Here is a 15,989-nt window from a genome sequence, read left to right as displayed (position 1 = left end):
CTATGCTGTCTGAAATTTTTTGAAAATTTTCTCTTTTTTGATTTCTTCTTTCACAATATTACTAATATGGAAATATGCTTAAAGAATTGCACATCTATAAACTATAAGATTGTTGTCTTGGAAAGGGTGAATGGGAAGTAAGAGTAGTGTAAAAATTGGAAACCCAAATTGTCACAAAATATGAATGTTGAAAAACCAATACATTTCTTTTACTGTTACATATTGCAAAAAGTAATATAAATAAATAAACTGAGACTCTTTTTCCAAGGTGAATAGTACAAGTTCCCAAGCTTCGGGTTTTTGCGTAGATGTTTTCTTTGAACCTGCTAGTTTTCAGTACTTTCAAGGTAGTATGATCTAATGAAAGGGGTATCTTCTACTCTCCTGGTTTGTGCCCTGATCTGTGAACAATCACAAACACCTTTTACTGCCTTGGTACTGTGGTAGGAACACTGATTTTTGTTCACTGATTTTTGTTCTTCCTCATTGGAACTGTCATTGTAAGCCTCCCTCCTCTGATCATTGTTAAAACCTCGAGTGCTTTCAAATGCTAGAAGATGTAACTTTTCCCTGTCACCAGTCACACTAGAAACTTCAGCACTATATTGAAAAAGGTCTTTAAATTCAGAAAGATTTTCTGGGCTAAATCAGTTGTCTTCAGGAAACTGTGCATCAAAGTTATGTAAATATCTTTTTTCAAAGGGTTTATGATACTCTGTCATTGTTCTCCTACAACTACATGGACACAACCTGGTTCAATTACATTGCCAGGTGAATATTTTCCCACTATCTGACAGGCATCTGGTACTTAAATGTGAACTGAAATCCATTTAGTCATTCCATAAATCCCATCTTTTGTGTTATATATAAATCACTTCTATCTCTCTGGAACACGTCATGTTCTTTCTCCAGCAAAATAACAATGTCTTTTGGTTGTATTCCTGGGACCTGGTCAACTTTCATAGTAAATGTGATTTTCATTCCTTTTTTCATGTCTTTAACTGCATGAAATTCAAGAATCTTTATTTCCTTAATCACATTTTTCCATTAAGTTTCTTGTCTCATTAATTACTTCTTCTCTATTACAATCAGAACACACAGATTGCATCTGCTGTACTATCCCATGACCCAGCTGTCTTACCATAATTCATATACCTCGACCTCAACATGCACTACAGTTCTGATCAGCTCTTGTCTTGCCATGCTGGTCACTGCACAAACTGCAAAGAACATTTTTTTTCTAAGTTGCACTTCGTGGTCTTGCCATTATAAAGAACTTCTAAAGACACCTTGGGTGAATGCATCATGTCCTCACCTCTCCTTCTACCATTTCAACTTATATATTGATTAACAATAAATTGAACAATCTTCCTTCAAAAATGTGAGGAAAAAGTATCATCATGCCACTACCTCCACCATTGCCTTCTTGAAGGTCTTGTTCTCAATAGTGATCATGTAACTGCTTTCTCAGGGTTTGATAAAACTTCATATGAAAAAGTATTTCTTTGAATTTTTCCCTTGTATTTGGATTCTTATTAGTGTGTTATTCTTTGGCCAATTTTCTATAAACCTTCATCAGTTCATTCTGCTATCCTCTGGCGGGACCCATAGAATGTAGCAGAGCTTCAAATTGGCAATATTAACTGTCATGGAGCAGACAGTCAAAGATGGTGGAAAGTGATGGTGAAACCAGGCCCTCAATATGGGGCAGCACTGGTAGCTAAGGGAAAAAACTTCACTTTTAAGGACTCTTAGGAAACTCATAGTGGATTGTCAGCTGTTTCATGTCTGCAGGTATCCAGTTAGATTGGGTGGATGTCTCTCCTATCTCCATAGTTTAGATATGGAGAAAAACCTTTGTGGTCATCTTTTCCACCTCCACCATCGCTTTTCAGGTGAGAAAACTGAGGTCTAAGAAGGTAAGGTAATTTACTCCATGCCAAAATGCTGGAAAGTATCAGAATTGGTATTTGAATTTAGCTCTTCTGATTCTCAGGATGTAGAGAATTATTTATGAGAAGATTCCTTTTTTTCTGTTACAGAACCAAAATTAAAGATAATTGCTGTGGACACAGATCTTAAGCAATTTGTTTAAGGTTATACAGCTCATATGCTAAATGAAAAAAATTTAAATTATTTAAATTTTTTTCATTTTTAATTTGCTATTCTGACATAGGAACACAGACCAGTGACTATTGTTACTCTTAACTCACACTGATTTATTAAAATTCTATATATGGTGACAGAATTGTAAAAGAAAGAATAGTAGAATAATCTCAATGAACTAATACTTTTGAAATTTAATATGACAAGTACTAATGATTTAGTTTTGAATTAAAAATAATCTCCCTGAGATTTAAAGAGGAAAAAAAAGAACAAAGTAAAAGTTTATTGAGACCAGTCATTTTAATTTGCTGCCAAACTGTTTCCATATGTTATCTCATGCTCTCCTATGACATTTTTTAATCACTGAAGTAGTTTCACACACACACACACACACACACACACACACACACACACTAATTCTTTGAGTAAAAACAAAATTGCTTTTTCTTATAAGTATCTCTGGAGGTCTTTAAATATCTAAAGCCTACAAGATTCATGATAGTTAGACACTCTGGCACTGGTTTGCGATTTCTTTTATACATTTGGGAGCTTGAATCAAAAGGACTGGCTGCATTGATCTGTTAATCAGATAATAGCAAACTTTTTCAAGGTACTTAAAAAAATAAAATCTGTAAGAGAATTATAATCAGAAGTCTGTACTAGCGTATATTCTACTTTTTCAGAACTATCATATAGAAGGACATTTTTTTCATCCAGAGTCAAAAATATTTCATATTTTTGCTGCTGATCCCCTTCTAGTGACATGTGAAAATTTGAAATTTGAAATGATATAGTGAACAGAGAATTGGTATTGAGCAAATAAGACTTGTATTCAGGCCATTATTATATTTGATTAGATATCATAAAATATTATGAAACTATATTATGGATGAAATAAAAACAAAAATAATATAGATAGTTCCTACCCTTAAGGATCTCATATTCTAAGGGGGGGGAGGGAATACAGAGGTGAGCATGGCAAGCCTGAGTATATCCTAAAATGGAAGTTCATTAAGAAATATTGACTATGTGATTGTGCACAAGTCACTTAAATTCTCAATAGTATAGGCAACCCTTTATGACTTTAAATAGCAAAGAAAAAATGTTAGTCCCCATTGGTAGAGGAGATTTCTTTATCTAAAAGTTCTGAATTACATTGAAATCACAGGAACTGTTTCTATCCCTATCTTTATTAAAACTTTACTAAATTTAAAGGGATCAAAAATTTTCAATATGTTATCTTGTACATTTAGTAAATATCATGATCATTTAGTTTATCAGAAAAAGGTTTCCTCCCATCCCTCATTATTCTATGAATCTTTACAAGTGACAGTGCAATATCTTTTATTTTTTATAGTCAGACAAAGGTTTTACTTAAAAAGAATTGTGCTCATTATTTAGAAAGTGAGTCATATTTTCCCCTTTTCTAAGGGGATACAATTAAGGTAAATGAAAAGAATGTCTTTAGAAAATATAAATAGATGGATATTAAAGGCTAGGTTGAATAAGATCAATAGCCTTTTTTTCAGTATGGAGAGTAGCAGAATCTCCAAGATGTGATGGCATATTTTAACTAGAAGAGACTTTGGAAATAAGCAAAACAATTTCCTTTACTACTCAGAAAATTCTGCCACAAAAAATCAAGTAATTTATCAAGCTCAAGTGAATAGCAAATATCTGAGTTGAAATTTGCACCTAGATCTGGATCCATATCCAAGACTTTTTCCACTATGTACGTCATACTACCTTTAACTATAGGACATATAGAAATCTCTCTCTTGGGCATTTAGGTGGCGCAGTGAATAGAGCACTGGCCTTGAAGTCAGGAGTACCTGAGTTCAAATCCAGCTTCAGACACTTATAATTATCTAGCTGTGTGACCTTGGGCAAGCCACTTAACCCCATTGCCTTGCAAAAACTAAAAAAACTCTCTTTCTCTCCATATATATATATATATATATATATATATAATATATATTTAATATGTAATATAATATATATAATCTAGAAATATATATATATATATATATCGTGTCTTAAAGAATAACAATAACCTGACTTCTATTGATAGCCACAAATGACACTGATGATGTTAATAAATTCTTCCCAGGATAATTTATTTAGATTCATTCATATTTCTGTCAATGTTAATTTATGGAATAATGAGTTATGAAGGTTTATTACTTGCTCTATGATACATTTCTTCTTCCTCTTTGCGTTAAGCTTACCTCAAAGATTGTTCCCAAACTTCATGGACTGTCTTCATAATATCAAATTCTAGAGTTAACTTAAAAATTTTGTGTTTTCTCTTGGGAAACTTTTTCTCACCTACATAAAAATAATACAACATCGGCTTGCTCCTTAAACATAAAGCACTAATAAAATGATAAGACTTACTTTCCACATATGAATATCAGAATTCATGCATTTTCACTGACTGACTTCCATCCCTGAAACTCTCTCCTTCCACATGTCTGATTCTCAATTTTCCTTGTCTTTTTAAATTATGATCTAAAATGTCACTTCATTCAATAATTCTTTCCCAATCCAAGGGAATTAGTGCTAGAACCTTCCATCTAATTTATTTTGAAGTTTTCCACAAATTTTTTGCATACAATTCCTCAAACCCCACATATTTCTTTGAAAGCAGTGTTCTTTTCTTTGTTGTTGTTTACTTTTGACATTTATGTCATCAGTGCTTAACACAGTGACTGAAATATATCAGACAATAAATTCCTGTTGACTTCACATAACTATATGTATATTTGTGTGTGAAATATTTATATATTTCTTACATGATGATGCAATTTGATAATTTGAACATATAAAGAATTTAATACTAGAAAATTGAACACCATTTCTATAAGGGGAGGAATAATAGGACCTGTGATTTTTCTGGCATACACAATTTCCAGATTAGGATATTGTTTTATAAATGAAACTAGACACCTTCTCTGAAATTTATAGTCATACTTTTTATACATCAAGGAGAAATATTAAGTGATTTGCTTACCTATACATATATTTAGTTCTTATTGTTGTTCTGATATCTATACAACTCCACATTGGGGTAAACATTCCATGTTTATTAATTGTTACTAAGAATGCCTGATCTACATTTCTGCCACTATCATAGCATTTCTTTTCTACTTAAGATCAATTTATCTGTTACCTTGGTTCAAAGAGCAAATTGTAAGAGATACTTCTTATTGGGAGACATCATCCATGCTTTGTGTTCTCATAAAGTATAAACAAGAATTAATTAGAGCTTAAAAAAAAGATGAGATCAGTTTGTTTTTAACCAATTTTTTTTGCTGCTGTAATATATCCCCTTAATGAACTTTCAGTGATGAGAGTAAACAATAATTTGATATCACAGTATTCCTCATCCTTTATTTCTTTATTGTATTTTATTTTTGTTTTGTTTTGTTTTTTTGTTTTTTTTCGTTTTTTGCAAGGCAAACGGGGTTAAGTGGCTTGCCCAAGGCCACACAGCTAGGTAATTATTAAGTGTCTGAGGCTGGATTTGAACCCAGGTACTCCTAACTCTAGGGCCTGTGCTTTATCCACTTTGCCACCTAGCCACCCCTTTATTGTATTTTCTAAAGGAAAATATACTATTTTTAATTGAATTTAGTAAATCCTATCTAATTAAATTTATGCCACTTTCCTAGATTGCCAGGATATTTTGGAATCAGATTGTATAGTCCATTGTACTATTTATTCATCCAACTTGTGTGTTATCTTTAGATATCACAAAACTGGACTTTGTGTCTTCATTCAAGTTACTCATACAAAGTTTCAACAAAATGAGGATTCAATAATCATGACTCATTGGGTCTTATTATACAATCAGTTCCCATACACTCAATTATGCTATTTTCTTACTACCTAAATTACATTTTCTTCATAAAACATCAAATTATATAATGCTATGATCAATTAAAGTTGACCAAAAAAATATTCACTGGTTGAATACTGATTGATTGCTTAGAAATAAACTAGAATGATCCCAAAAATCTAATTAAAGACTAGAATCCCTTTTCATGACTTATTATAGATGAATAAACTTACTCTACAGTGATTAAATGTCTGACATGCTGTATTTATCACAACCAGGCTGGTTCTCAGGTGAAAGATATAAAATCTCTTTCTAGTACAACACTGATTGCATTTCAAAAATTGAATTTGGAAGTTGTGTTCAATTGGAATAACTTTTGAGAATACAGAATTGTCACTATGATGTGTGGTGATATTAGAGTGGGCTAATCATATAATTTCTCTAATGTGAAAATTATGCTATTATGAAGACTATATATTAAATTAATATTCTGATGTCATATTGTGAAATGGAAGTAACTGCTAACTTAAGGTTTCTTAATATTTTTAATGCCATTAGTCCCTTTTATAATCTAGTAAAATCATCTGCTCCTTTTCAGAAGTTATTTTTTTTGCTTTTTCTTCAATTTTATTGTTATTTAATTTCATCTTTTCAATTTCATGCAAAGAAACTTTTCAACATTCATCACTTTGTAAACTTTTGAGTTTCACATTTTTCACCTCTCTCTCTTCTCTCCTCCTCAGCATAAGAAGTTACCTGATAAAAGTTTTACATATACATTCATTCATTAGTTTATACTCAAAAATTTCTATATTAGTCATGTTGTGTAAGAAGAACCAGAACTAAAAAGAAAAAAAAAAAACTTGAGAAAAAGAAAAAAAAATAAAATAAGTTTAAAAAGTAGAAGCAGTATGCTTTGGTCTGCATTCCAACTCTATAGTTGGTTGGTTTGTTTGGTTTGTTTTGTTTGTTGTATGTGGTATTGTACATAAAAGGCCTCTCAGTGATGTCCTTGATCATTGAACTGCTGAGAAAGTCCAACATAGTTCATCAACACAAAATGTTGCTGTATGTACAATTTTCTCCTAGTTCTGCTTACTTCATTTAGCTAGTCATTCTAGTCTTTTAAAAAAGGTTATTTCAATGAGATCATATAGTATTACAAGGAAAGTGAATTATGTTCAAATAAAATTGCCAAAATAGTAATATTAAATTTGTGATTCACACACAATTTTAAAATAGTGATGAGAGTAAATAATATTTTGAAGTCTTAGTAATAGAAATTCAATATAAAAGTAGCCATAATTTCTATTGGAGTAAAAGTTGACAATACCACTGTGATTAGTTGCCTATATTCATGTTTAAAAAAATACTAGAAGAATTCTAAAAGAATTTTCATTTGGAAGGCAGGGAAATTTTTAATAATGTTTTTATCTCATCCACATAAATGAATACAATAAAATTTAACCATGGACCTCGTTAAGGTACTAATAGAATTTAGATTAAGAACATGAATACCAGCAAATTGAGTCATTATTTGTTTGTGTCTTTTGAGTCCTATCATTTTTCATTGTAATTTGCATAAAGATAGACTAACTTCATTTTTTTAGATTAAAGGCTATTGAATGGAATATCAAACTGTCATAGAATCTATCAATCCACAAAAGCATTGATTTGCATCCTGTTACCCATTATTTTTTATTGTTGTTGATGATTTATTTTTCTCTTAAAATCAATATAACTATGTGTTGAGCTTATTGCCAGAAGACAGCATCAGTGAATGTTCATGTCATTTCAATTCACAAGATACAGAAGAATTGTTAATTGCTTTGGTAGAATGTGTGTTCTCATGAATGTACTGATTTATTTTTTTTAAATATTGAAGTATGTTGTCCATTAAAATTTCATAGATATCTTATGGCTCCAAATTGTCTACAACCCCATAGAATTAGTAGTCATCTAGAAATTTAAAAAAAAGATAGATGAAGAAATTCTTCAATTGAATCAACAGGAACGTATGCAATTTTAAATACAAATTCAAAAGTTTAAAAAAAGCACTGAAAAATTTGAATAGAAATTCTTGTCTAAAATATTCCTCAGAGAACATACATTAGCCTTAAAAAAGTGATCTATATTCATTAAAATAATTATATGACAATTGAAGTGGTATTTTTTATAATGCTTTATTTCATTAACAATAATTTTTCTTTTACATTATTGGATATTGGCATGGGGTCATTTCATAAGAAATCTGGCAAAGGTTGATAATATTTCTTAAATAACATAACCTGAAAAAGATGTTGTGAAGAAAAATGGTAAAAATAAATGATAAAATGGAAAGTTATCTGCTAAGAATATCATTATGAAAGTTTAGTTTTTTGACATCCTTTCTCTTTTAATATTTCCATGCTCCATTTATATGAACTATGTAACACAAGGAACATATGGCCCACCTGCATGTTTGTAACAGTGTATAAACTTTTACAGGTTTATATATGTCTCTAAAACTTGGAAGGATTATGTCACCCTTTTAAAAAAATCAATCATGTTTTTTACTCTGAACATGAGATATAATAAAGTGAGTTATTATTTGCTAAATGGTTCATAATTCAAGTTTGAAATAAATATAAATATAATGTATTGGAGAAATATACAAATATATGTAATGTCAGAGCTAAAAAGGAGAGAGAGAGATAAAGAATTAATCACTTTGAGTGCTTTGGAATTGTGAATAAATATAGAGAATGAATTTTAGGGTGAAAATTATGGAAGGACCCTAGAGGAAAGTGAAGAAAGAAAGGAAAGTGGACATTTGAATTGAAGAAGGTTATTGCTTAGGACAGGAAAAAGAAAAAGATGCAGCTAAAAAAGAAAGACTTGAAGTAGTAGACGTAATAAGGTATGAATGAATAGGAACTGAAGATGAAGAAATTACAAAGAAGAAACAGAGGATGATATTGGACTAAAGCTTAAAGAAGAAGTCTTAAGCAGGAAAAGTATGATACGTCAGGGATAATACATTTAAAAAAGATAATGTACTTAATATGTTAATAAGAAAAATATTATGAGAAGTAAAAAAAAGTGGGGAAGGGAAATTATTTTGAATGTGATAATCAAATAGTGAATGATAGCAGGGGCTAATGAAATAAACTGAGTGAAAACCCCAAAGAAAAGATTCTAAGATTACTACAATGCTTCTCTCCAGAAGAGACACTAGATAAAAGTAAGAATTTAGAAACTGATTTCTAGTAGAAATAGAGAGCTTAAATGTATGTAAGTAATGTGTAATACTTGTATTTCTACTGTGACCAAGGGATTTCTATATATGTTCATTATCTTGAATTTATGTCTTTCCTAGAATGCAAAGTACAAATATTTGAAGAAAATCTCCATATTCTCCACCTTTTGAAGAGAATAAATTGTTTCCTTTAAACAAATACAAGAAAGGATTCAGTAAACAGAAGGAAAGAATCTAAAGAAGTAGTATGGAAATCAAAGACCAGTAAAGTTGCTTGGAATGCAGAAGAATAGGATAAACAGGAGAAAGGGAAGAGAAAGAAAACTGAAAACTTGAAAATAAGAATCATATATGAAAAGGGGGAGATTTGGATGTTCTGAAAAAAAGTGTAGCTATTCTTCTCCTACCAAAAAAAAATGAAGTCTATGAACCAGCACCTTTAAGGGAGAGATCATCCAGAAAAAGCTAGAAGTAGAATTTTTTTGAACCTGATAGCAATAATAGAGAGATAGCTTCTCTTAACAAATTATGTGTCCAAGGCATCACAGAAAATTTACTAAGAGTTGAAGTAGTAGGTAACATGATGTAGAAATTAGTAGACTTTGATTCAGGAAGGTCTGAGTTCAAATTTAGAATCAATCTTTATCATCTCCGTGGCAGAGACCAAGTCTTATAGAATTAATAATGACATTTACTTTACAGAATTTTTGTGAATGTAAAATGGGGTAAGTTTTGCAAAATGCTTCATAAACCTAAATTTTTATACTTAAAGCCAAGTTCTTATTATTATTATTTGTTTATTAATATGTAATTTATTCAATTTCTGGTGATTCATAGGGTATCAAAGTTACTTCTATAAGGAAATAGTAAATATAATAAAATATTGGACAAGTAATTGGACAGTTTTATGACCTGGGTAATATTTTCCTTACTGTTATCCCTTAGTGTCAATGACTTTCATTTTGAAAGATGGAAGCTACTTAAAGCATATTTCCTTGACCCAGTTTTCTCTGGCCTTTTTCCTCTGACTTTTCTCTATATTGAGTTACACAAGAGAGATACTAATAATCCCATTTAATAGCAAATAAGATTCATGAAAGCTGAAGTAACATTCTTCATTCCTAAACTACTCCTTGTGAAACACAGAAATATCTTTCTTGTATTTCCTATCTTAGGATATGGCTTAGATTCACATGGAAGTCATTTCAATTTTTTCTTAAATCTCAGAATTACATAATTTGAAAATAAGAAGATCCATCAGTGGTTATCTAGTCCAACCCATTTTACAAAAAAAAAAAAGGAAAAAATAAATCAGAAAATAAGTCACCCACTTGAAGATATCCAAGGTAAGGAAACATTAAACAAAAAGCTGCAATAGTAGGATCACAACTTTTCCCAGGAGGATTTTGATCTGGAATCCCAAGATAGTAAAAATTAGTATTCTTCCTACTATTATAACTCTTCTTCTTCTTCTTAATATTTCTGCTGCCTCTACTGATGATGGTAAGAGAATTATGTTGTTGATAATGAAGATGAGTAAGAGGAGAAGAGAAGGAGAAGATGGAGAAAAGGAAGAGGAGAAAAAGGAGGGAAGAAGGGAAAATAGAAAAAGAAAGGAAAGGAAAAATGAAAATGTGGAAAGGTTGAAATTTAAAGCAATATAAAATGAATTGATGCTTATAATTTTCTCCTCTTCTTATTTGTCCCATATATTACTATCAAGGCTTTCAGTTGTACCAAAAAGTCAAGTAAGTTCATCTTCCCAATCACTGCATTGCTATTTTGCTACTCCTTGCATATATGGGGTCATTTTGAACAGTATTCATATGACTCATATGAGTTACTATTTAACTCTGATATCTTGTTAGTTGACTTATTGCTTAATATTTGTTTTCCTTAACCTGACATCATTTTTCTCATATTGTAAAATAATCTGATCATTAGAATACTCAAAATTCAAGTACAAAATAAGAATTGGGTTATAACATTTTAAAAGAATCAGAAAGTAGCAGGTCATATATTATGTTCTGTAGGAGAGCGAAACAAAGTGCTAGATCTAAAGTAAATAGAAAGATCTGACTTCATAATCTCACTGTGCCTTCTGAGACTCTGAAAGTTTATCAATACCTTTACTAACAATTTTTTTTAACAAAACTTCATTTGTTCACTTAAAGTAAATGTGTTCTATTCTTTTCTCCTGACTTTTCTTCCCCAAATGCCATCTGTGGAACTGTAGCTTTAAAACAGGTATCTCTCACTTTAAGCAAACAAAATAAATAAAAATTGATTTTTACACAAAAGTTACCTTTATATAATGAATCCCACAAACTCAGATTCAAAAGGCCATTAGAGAGGAGCTAATACTACTTTTAAACCAGTAAATGATTATCCTATCTCTTCTGAAACTGTGATGGGGAGCTCATTGCTATAGAAACCATTGTTATCTGTTCAAACCATTGTTATCTAATTGAGCTTTTTTATGGTAAGTCAAAAATGTGCATCCTGATAATATCAAAGCACTATTGATTGCTTTGAGTTTTATAACAATGTAAAGGAATCCATTCCCTCCTCCTCAAATATTTAGAGCCACCTATTGGTTCTCTTAGACATCTTAACTCCAAGTTAAACATTCCTGCTTCTTTCAACAAGATGTTTTATGCTATGGTTCCTAGAAATAGTAGCACGGCAACTTATGTATCTCACTTTGTCACATAAAAGTGGGTCAACTGAACATGATATTCTAAATATTTTCTTACAAAGATAAACCTTTGTGGAAAGTGCAAATATTACTTTGATATCTTTTATATACATATATACATATATTGATAGTGTTTTTAGAATGCAATTTGACTCAATTTACATGGAAATTTTCATAAATTCATGAGAATTATATTGATAAAAGTGTATACTTATACTGATCCTAAAATTCAAATATTAGGAATTCAGCCATAAGTGTACATTGCAATGTGTATAAATGATTTTACAGAGTGAAAAATAGATTAGACATGCAGGAACTCAGCTTCCAATCATAGCAAATAAGATTTGATATCTGTATCAAAATTTTTAATTAGCATATGAACCATTTGCACATCAATAGCAGTCCCCACTTTATCTCAAAATTGATTAATTAGGCATTTATTTAGAAACCAATTAGAACTTAGGGATTAGGTAGACTTAGCTTGATTTTCTGATGAAACTATGATCTGACAGATAAGGTTATTCCCTCCAATAGTGTAGATTTCTACCATTTCCTACCTTCTCATTCTGTAAAGAGCATATCCTTCATTCCACCTTATCCATATCCTTCCATATTCCCCCACAAAAAGTTCCCCCAATAATCTAGATTTCATTTTCTAGATATACTGATATTAATTATGAAACTTCTAAGAAAGAATTCACATATCTCTCACTCTTTTGTAACTATGATTTCTATCTAAACTGTAAAACTGTAATCATTATCTTCCTACCTACTTTCTGTCTTCTATATGTATCATTTATATGATGGAAATGTGTCATTTATGAAATCAAACTGGATTCTGGAGTTTCTTGCAATAATGAATATCCTAATTTATCTTTATATTCTCATTTTGTTATTACCAGCATGTTTTTCGCCAAAGGTTTTTTCTCCTATTCTTAAGATTTTCTTTAAGTTATATATTGCACATATCCAAATCTACAATCTTGCTTTGCATTGTACTCCATGTGATACAAATTTTTAGTTCTTAAAAAGTAGTAGAATTTCACATTCTTCTGCCTTGAAACATCAACCAAATATTTTGTGGCTTTGTTTCTTTGCTTAAAAGATAGATCTTTGCTATAATGACAACATTAAGGTACATAAAATTATTTTACATTTTCTTGAAAATAAGTCAGTGCACATTCTTCCTTATTTGTGATACAGAATCCAGCTTATTGTCCATCTGTCCCATCTTATTACCTTATAAATTTTCAAAGGTGTCCTTTCAGATATATATTGAAATTTGTGCAATGGACATTTTTAATCCATTCACTCTTTCCTCTGTGGATAATCAAGACAGACTCTTTTGATTAATTACAAATCTCTTCAGGAGGACTTTTGCAATGATTTTGGACTTAATGCAATGAAAAAGGGGGCTATCTGCAATCATGAGTATGTGATGAGTGTCCTATTACAGGTAATGCCTCTGGACTTTGTGCTATATCCAATACAGAGACAAATGAAGTTTTTTGGCACACAGCTAGGCTGATCCTCAGAAGATATAAAGTCTGGAGAAAGCATTCTAGTTGAAGCCTTTTCATCATGGCAAAACATTCTCTCTGTTTCATTCTGCTACGACTGCCTTTGTGAAATTAAAGTCAATGTCTGGCTATAATAAGATATAAGACTAAATATAAAGCAAATCAGTAGATATATCTAAATTTTATTTGCTTAACTCTGTTATGTAAAATAGGTAAAAACTGTTTTAAGCATATTAAATTTTCATGAAGAAATTAGATTCCAAGGAGAAACCATTTGGTGACTTTTTACACATGCACAGATTACTTTTCTCACAGAGTTTCAAGAGTAGGGGCATGCTCATAGAAGACTGTTGGACTGAAAACAGCTTGGTTTATATTACTTTCTTATCAATATTTATAATATACTTAGTGCTTACTGTACATACAAGATGTTTAAATAATCATGTGGAAGCTGACTATATTCAAATTTTAAAGTATTTAATGTTAAGTTTCAGTTGGCTCTTTTTAAAATGGGTTCTTGAGAAAATTTTGTTGTATCTCCAGATGCACAATATCACACCCAAACAGATTTACAATTTCATTATAGAACGATTGAAACTGAGCATCTGAGTCCTTTTGAAATGGGACAGGAAAGCTGAGAATTATAATTCTGATGGAAAGAGACAATTTATTTTCCTATGCCTTCCAGCATTTCAAATAAGGATATATTTAAGCTAAAAAAGAGCAGATGGGGTATGTTCATAATAGTCAGTGATAAAAGGCTATATTATTCAATTCCACTATTAATTTATTTCTATTGCTCCTACTGTCAAAAAGTGTACTGCTCACTACAGGTATATGGAATGAAAAAGAAATAGATACATAGTATTAACAGTTTTTGATTTATAGAAAGCTGTTTATTCCAAGATTTACTTTGAAAAATTGTCAAGTTTCAACTTTTGTTAATAGGTTTATTTTTCAAGGAAAAGTAAAACTTTGTCATACATAATAATTTGATTTGGATTTATTTATTATTTTTTATATATGGGTATATCCATGCTCATTTATTTGAACCTTGGCTACCAGGTGATAAAGGAAATCTCCCAGAGGCTTAGATGGGCTGTTATCTGAATCAAAGAAAATAGTAACCATATGGGTGAAACTACTGAAACTTGTCATAGAGGGACATTGGAGTGGATTTATTGAGAAAAATATTTCATTCAAAAAGAATCTGGTCAATTTATTTGAAGGAAACTTACTACTGATATGTATCAAATAAAAAAATCTCAGATGTTTCAAAGGTATAAATAACATCTTTGCATTTATTAAGTTCTGAATAAGAAAAGATAGCATACACTCAAATTATTTTAAGCCTAAGCAATTAACTTTTTTTTAAAAAATGTATGAAAAGTTACTGAAAAAGCAGTAATACCTGCAATGTAAGAAAGGTTAGTGTTTTGTTTTCTTTTGTATTCTTTAAAAGATTTTAAAATCATTTTAATTATTTAATTAACTCAGAGGATTGAGGCTCAGACCAATGACTTAAGAATACTGGTGACCCAAGCACCAAACTTCCCTCTTTAGGCTGCTACTATAAAGATCAGCATGGCTAAGATGAAAGTAAGAAAATATAGTCTGAGAAAATTATTTTGTATTATTGCTTGATATCCTTTCTATACTACAGTTAAATAAACTTTTTTATTAACCTTTAGGAGATATAATGGTATTTTATTTCATCCTAATTTTGAATCTTAAAGCATCTTACCAGTTAGACATCATGTCTTGTCTATAGCAATTGGCATATGTAGCAGGATTGGGTCAGGATTTTGTTACTGAAACATTTGAATCAGAAGTGACAAACATATGACCCACAAGTCAACCAAATTAGAAAATATGCAATTGGAAAATATTTAAGTAAATAGAAATGGAATAAGATATAACTAATGTCTGTGCAGTATTACAAGCCATTTATCTGTGCTCACAAGGATATCTATGTATTAATCTTAAAATGATTTTGACACAATGATTTTCAGACAATATGTTGATAAGAATGAGACAGAATTTAAATTTTTTTCTAATTTGTTTAGCTTATTATTATCATACATTTTTAAGATTACAATTTAGAATTAGATCATTGCCACTTAAAATTTCAAAAAAGTCATCCATTATGCTCCCAAATTTGTTTATTTGGGGGGGTTGCAAGACAATGGGGTTAAGTGGCTTGTCCAAGGTCACACAGCTAGGTAATTATTAAATGTCTGAGGTCACATTTGAACTCAGGTCCTCCTGATTCCAGGGCAGGTGCTCTATCCACTTTGCCACCTAGCAGCTCATAAATTTATTGATATGCATATATTCTAGTGAATTATGGGGAATAGTGCAATATTCCATTGTGGCTTGTAAAATTTAGTAGCTACCAGAAGCCTAACAAGATAGTCAGTTAAGTAAGTAGGATTTTCTATTAGAATGTTGCTGTTCTTTGGAGTTACTAACATATGACACATCTCCATATTATAAACATGAAGCACAAAATAGTACTGAGAATTGAAAATATGAAAATAATTGAAAAAGAATATTACAGGGAGAGCTATTCTTTCCCATTATTGT

At 30.7% G+C, this 15,989-nt stretch overlaps 1 pseudogene; it reads right to left on the bottom strand.

Annotated features, from left to right (window-relative positions):
- Positions 1 to 326: 326 nt before the first annotated feature.
- The window catches only part of LOC141496502 (dnaJ homolog subfamily A member 2-like), a 29,395-nt pseudogene continuing 13,732 nt past the window's right edge, over positions 327 to 15,989 (bottom strand).

This window comes from Macrotis lagotis, chromosome 8 (assembly GCF_037893015.1).
Source record: "Macrotis lagotis isolate mMagLag1 chromosome 8, bilby.v1.9.chrom.fasta, whole genome shotgun sequence".
Lineage (NCBI taxonomy): Eukaryota > Metazoa > Chordata > Mammalia > Peramelemorphia > Peramelidae > Macrotis > Macrotis lagotis.
This window is presented reverse-complemented; position numbering and strand designations above follow the sequence as displayed.